A 6,422-nucleotide genomic window follows, 5' to 3' on the forward strand; every position below is an offset into this window, starting at 1 on the left:
ACTGGAGGACATTATGCTGCGTGAAATAAGTCAATCACAAAAGGACAAATATTGTATGAGACCTCTACTGTAAAAACTCATGAAAAAGTTTACACACAAAAAGAAATAATCTTTGTTGGTTACGAGTGATGTGGGGGTGGGGAGGAAATAGAAAATAGATAAGTGGTAACTTTGGTGAAGGGTAAAACAGTACACAATACTGGTGAAGCCAGCACAACTTGTACAAGGAAAGGTCATGGAAGTTCCATAGATACATCCAAACTCCCTGAGGGACTGAATTGCTGGGCAGAGGGCTGTGCAGACCATTGTCTCAGGGAACATCCAGCTCAATTGGGATAACACAGTTTGTAAAGAAAAGTTCTACATTCTACCTGGGTGAGTAGTGCCTTGGGTCTTAAAAGCCTGTGAGCAGCCATCTAAGATACTCCACTGGTCTCACCCTTTCAGGAGCAACGGAGAATGAAGAAATCAAGATACAAGGGAAAGATTAGTCCAAAGGACTAACGGACCACAACTACCACGGCCTCCACCAAACTAAGTCCAGCACAACTAGATGGTGCCTTCTCTGACCAGGATCACAACAGAGGGTTCTGGACAGAGCTGGAGAAAAATGTGGAACAAAATTATAACTCACAAAAAAAGACCAGATTCACTAGCCTGACAGAGACTGGAGAAACCCCTAGAGTATGGCCCCAGACACCCTTTTATCTCAGTAATGAAGTCACTCCCAAGGTTCACAGTTCAGCCCAAGATTAGACAGCCCCATAAAACAAAATGAGACTCATGGGGCACAACCGTCCAGGGACAAGGACTAGAAGGCAGGAGGGGACAGGAAGGCTGGTAATAGGGAACCCAAGGTTGAGAAGGGAAAGTGTTGACATGCTGTGGGGTTGTAAACCATTGTCATAAAACAATATGTGTACTAACTGTTTAATGACAAAATATTTGTTCTGTAAACCTTCATCTAAAGTACAATTAAAAAATAAATAAATAAAAACAATATTAGATGTTGAAAGTTTAAGAATTATATATATGGAAAGAAGAGCATATAGAAATTGGTCAATAAAATACACGGATTATTGGAAGAAAAAAAAGAATTGTTGCCTTTAAATTATGGTGCTGATGAAGAATATTGAATGTACCATGGACTGCCAAAAAAAGGAACTAATCTGTCTTGAAAGAAGTACAGCCAGAATGCTCCTTAGAAGCAAGAGTTGCAAGACTTTGTCTCACATACTTTGGACATGTTATCAGGAGGGACCAATCCCTGGAGAAATATATCAAGCATGGTAAAGTAGAGGGCCAGAGAAAAAGAGGAATATCCTCAACAAGATGGATTAACACAGTGGCTGCAACAATGGTCCTCAAACATGGGAACAATTGGGAGGGTGGCACAGGATCGGGCAGTGTTTCATTCCGTTGTACACAGAGTCGCTATGAGTCAGAACTGACTCGACAGCACCTAACAACAACATGGTGATCAAGAAAGATGATTTTGGATTATACTGGCAAACAGGAGGTCAAGGAGAACAGAAATGGAATGATGGAGGGGTGGGAACAGAAGGGATGGGCTAATGAGGAAGGGAGGTAGGACTAGCTATGAACAAGATTGGGTTATGTAATAAACAAGGAGTACATCAGCTAGCCTATAAAAACCTAGAACATTGAGCCTGAGATGATGTTTCCTGACTGGAAAGAATCAGGGAAGGAGCGTCTCTTGGGCATGGGAACCTGCACTATGACTCTCCCAGACCAAGTAAACTAGACCTGTGACACAGATGGAGGCAGCAGCTGTGTTGGTACTAGGAGAAGCAGAGGCAACAAATAGACCCAGACAGCGGAAGCAGAGTGTAAAGACCAAACCCTGCTGCAGAGCTGAGAGGAGCGACCATAGCTGAGCCTACCAAGTGAAGTCATTGAGTTTCCTCTTTGAAAGTTTCCTGATCGGTGAGAATGAACATTGGTTTTTGAGAAGGGTAAGTAAGTCCCCTTTTAGATATTGAGGCCCCATGCTGGGACACCTCCCAAATCTTGTTCTTTACATATCTTCATTGCTGTTGATATCCTTTGTTTGTATTTCTCTGTTATTAAAGTTGTTTTTGTAGTTTTGTTGTTTCCATGAGTTGTCTGTGACTATTCCAATGTATTATCGAATCCAACAGAAAATGAGTGCTGTAGGGGAAACGCTGGTGTCAGAAATGGTGGGGAAGTTGGAGGATGGGTATATTTGCCCTTTGCCTCATAGAAACCAGCTTGGGGTTGATTCTTATAGTGTATTCAGAATTGTCCTTACAACGTCTAAGAGAGCTCTTACAAACCAGGCTTTAAGCTAACGAGTTCTATTTAGTTAAATCCTCTGAATAAGACTTATTCATTTTTGTTTACTCTTATTTGTCACAGCCATAGACATCTACAACACTCCCATAAACGTCGGAATCCAATCTTGATTTTAATCATAAACTAATCACTTTTCTAGGAACTTGGATTTGTCTTTGATTTGCTTTTATACCTTCAAATCAACATCAAATTATAACTTCTAATAAAGTCTAAACTAGCAGAACAACTTATTGAATATCTTGATTCTTGAAAAGTACATAGACTGAGACCAATAACATGTATAGTTAAGCATTTAATACATCCTTTTTTAGATTGTTCATAATGTTAGTAAGTTGCATTTATACTCGAAAATTGCACTGGGAAGAGTTCTCAGAATTCCTGTGTTTCAGAATAACCTTGATCTACAACTAGAACAATAAATTTGTAAGTATTTATGAGTGCCTACCAGGTAAAAGGAGCCACTGGTGGCACAGCGGTTAAGAGTTCATCTGCTAATCAAAATGTTGGCAGTTTGAATCCACCAGCCACTCCTTGGAAACCGTATAGGGCAGTTATACCTTGTCCTATAGGGTCACTATGAGTCGGAATCGACTCGAAGACAATGGGTTTTGGTTTTGGTTTACCAAATAAAAGGTACTGTCCCTAAGCAAAGCACAAAATAAACTTTACTGTGAACTTTGTGCTTTAGTCTTCTCATTCGTAAAATAGAATTAACACCATCAAACCTTCTGCCTGATATGGTGTTTATAATCATTAGAGGAGAAAAAGTATGTTGAAAGAATATTGAAGACTCTAGAAATTACCACAGACATTAAGATATTAGTGTAGTTGCAAATACCGTTGCTATCCATTCAAGTTCCCATTCTTGGTTGAATATTAACCAAACTGTCTGAATCTGACATTAAAAAAAAAAAAAAAATTCTCAAGCTAGAATTTTCTTGAGAACAAACTTTCTCAACACATTTTAGAGTTTCTTGCTTATTTTACTTCTAGCCAAAGGACTGCAAAAACAGCCACTCTCATAATTCGTTTACACCTCTATTTTCAATCCCGGCCAGACTCTCAAATACAAAAAAGATGTGTGAAGATAGTCAGGGGAAAAGTTCAGTGGATGCTACTGAACCTCTAAAGCAAACTTTGGAACAAAAGTTAACTGTAGTTTGTTTTTTTGTTTTGTTTTGTTTTGTTTTGTTTTTTGGTAGTCAGGTGTGGTTCTTCCATCATACTCAGAAGGTCAATCTGCCTAATTTTTAGGGTTTTCGTGATTAAAGATTTTAATTGTGTATTATTTTTTTCTTATGCTTGTAATCCTAAATCCCAGAACTAAAACTGTGTATCTACCTAAGGCAATGGAAGATGAAGATACAGGAGCACTGAAACTCAGTCAGACTTGAAAACAAACTCAAGGCTACATACCTAATATTTGATAATTTTAGTAATAGAAGGACTTGAAAATAAACAGTTTTATTTATTCCCTCTAGCAGGTACTCTAACAAGAATTCACAAGAGACTCAGGAGAGTGTGGAATGGGAATAAGGGTCAGGATGTTCTGATGGAATAACCTCAATGTTAAATGATTCCTTCCAGTGTGTGTCAGGAGGGATCTGTCCCTGGAGAAGAATATCATGCTTGGTGAAGTACTGGGTCATTGAGAAAGAGGAAGACCCTCAACAACGTGGACTGACACAGTGGCTGCAACAATGGGCTCAAGCATAACAACGACTGTAAGGATGGCGCAGGACCAGGCAGTATTTCATTCTGTAGTATATAGGGTCACTATGTGTTGGAACCAACTCAATGGCACCTAACAACAACAGTCTGTGTCAAGATCTTAGGAGTGAGGAGGGAGTTTATAACAACTTTCTTCAGCTAAAGAGAGAAGGCTTTAAAACATAGACAAAGGGGGAATAACACCAGGAAAAAAAAAATTCTTGATGATGAAAAATCTCCATAAATAAAATGGAAAATAATGTTCAGATAGATAAATTTAAGGTTGTTTTGATAATGATATTTTTAAGGGCCATTAGAAGTAAGCGACTTTTTTAAAGGAAAAGGTTATAAAGGCTTAGGGGAGCTATAACCCCTCTATTTCCAGGAAGTATAAAGCATGCTTCTATCCTAGTGTGCCTTTTAGTGTGTAATTAAAAGAAGTGCTAATGTTTCTCTAATCATGGCGAACAGGACTCTTGTGCTTTATGTTTTTCCTAAGAGAGGAAAAACAACAACAACAGTGAAACTAAAATCACCAAGTTCAACTCCATGGGCCAAATCCTAAAAATAGGTCAGATTCAGCTTTCTTACGGAAAGAAGTACAAAGTAAAAAAGAATAAAACAGAAGATTTGAACTGCTTTTCAAAGTCGTTTGAATTTAATGTCAAGTCCACAACGTGACCTGGTTTTTAGGGGTCTCTTGTGAGCTTTCTTCAGCTCTGTACAGTCACCAGTGACCAGTGCATGATTCTGGGAAATTACAGAAAAAAGAAAAAAAAAGTTATTAAAAAGCATACATACTTAGTTCTTTATACTACTCTTTAAACTACACTTTTAAATATTACAGAAAAAATTATAGCTGTATTTTAGAGCTTTATATATGCGTTCTCCATAAGTTCACACATAAAATGGCAGAATAAAAATATTAAAATGTTCATATTCTGCATTTTGAATATTCCTTTCAGTATGTTTTCCAGCATGTATCATAAGGATCATGGTTAAAAAAATTAAAATAGTTTATTTTATATTTGTGTACCATAGAGTGAGATATAATAGGAAATCCTATTGTGTGTGTGTGTATTTTTAAACCTGTTGCGTTTTGATTCCGAATTTTTCTTCACTATCACTTTATCATTCATAAAACCTGTTGCCATCGAGTTGATTCCAACTAATGGCAACCCATGTGTTACAGAGTAGAACTACTCCATTGGATTTTCTTGGCTGTAATCTTAATGGAAGCAGCTTGCCAGGCCTTTCTTCTGTGGCACTGCTGGGTGGGTTTGAACCACCAACTTTTAGGTTAATAGTAGAGTACAAACTGTTTGTGTCACCTAGGAATCTCATCATTCATAGATACTCTCCTTAGTTTATTATATACTCCTAACCCATTAACCCATTCTGTTGAGTTGATTCCGAGACATAGTGACCCTATAGGACAGAGTAAAACTGCCCATAGGGTTTCCAAGGAGCAGCTGGTGGATTTGAATCCAGACCTTTTGGTTAGCAGCCGAGCGCTGCAGCAACCACTGCACCACCAGGGCTCCAATATACTCCTAGACAAACAGACATAAGTTGGAGTGGTTTTCCTCATGGATCAATTCATCCATAATTTTCTTAAAGATTATACATCTATAGTGATGAAAAGAGGAGGATCAAAAGTCTCATGTTCTACCTGCATTTACCTTCTAGATTTACCTTTTAGCAAACGATTATTAAGCATCTATAATTGTGCCAAGTGCTATGTTCAACACAAAGATAAACAAGAAAATCAGCAATCATTAGTGGAAAGAACTTAAAATAATTCAGGTGGCATGCTTTGCTCCTTTCCCGGCACAAAATAAGCCCTCAGTGAATGTTAGCTATGACACTGATGACAACACCAATTAAGACTCTTCTACATATGAAGCATTCCAAAAATTCTGTGCTTTTGGTCTTCATGAACATATTGTGTTACTAATTTTGTTTTTAATAATAACAACCTTTCTTCCTGCCATTTACAGTATAGTGCCAGGAGAAAGGGATTGGACAAATATACAAAAACCTACAAAACAATGTACAATGTGATTAGAGAGCTATACACAAAGCATCATGATTGCTCAAAATTAGGGTGTGGAAATGAGGACAGATTGCCTTCTTGTGGGAGTTGATATTTGAGCTTGTTTTGAAATATTAGAAGCAGTTCAATAAAGAGTTCAGCTAGGGGAGTTCCTGCAAAATGGCGCTCGAGGCAGAAGCCCCACGCCGTCCCTCCACAGCAAAGATCCGAAGAACTAAGCCAAACAGAGAATACAACAATCCTGAAACCCTAAAACATCAAATGAAGAGATAAAGAACTCAGCCAAGCACCAAATGGAGTGAGAAAACTGACAGAGAAA

Source organism: Trichechus manatus, unplaced genomic scaffold (assembly GCF_000243295.1).
Source record: "Trichechus manatus latirostris isolate Lorelei unplaced genomic scaffold, TriManLat1.0 scaffold00002, whole genome shotgun sequence".
Taxonomy (NCBI): Eukaryota; Metazoa; Chordata; class Mammalia; order Sirenia; family Trichechidae; genus Trichechus; species Trichechus manatus.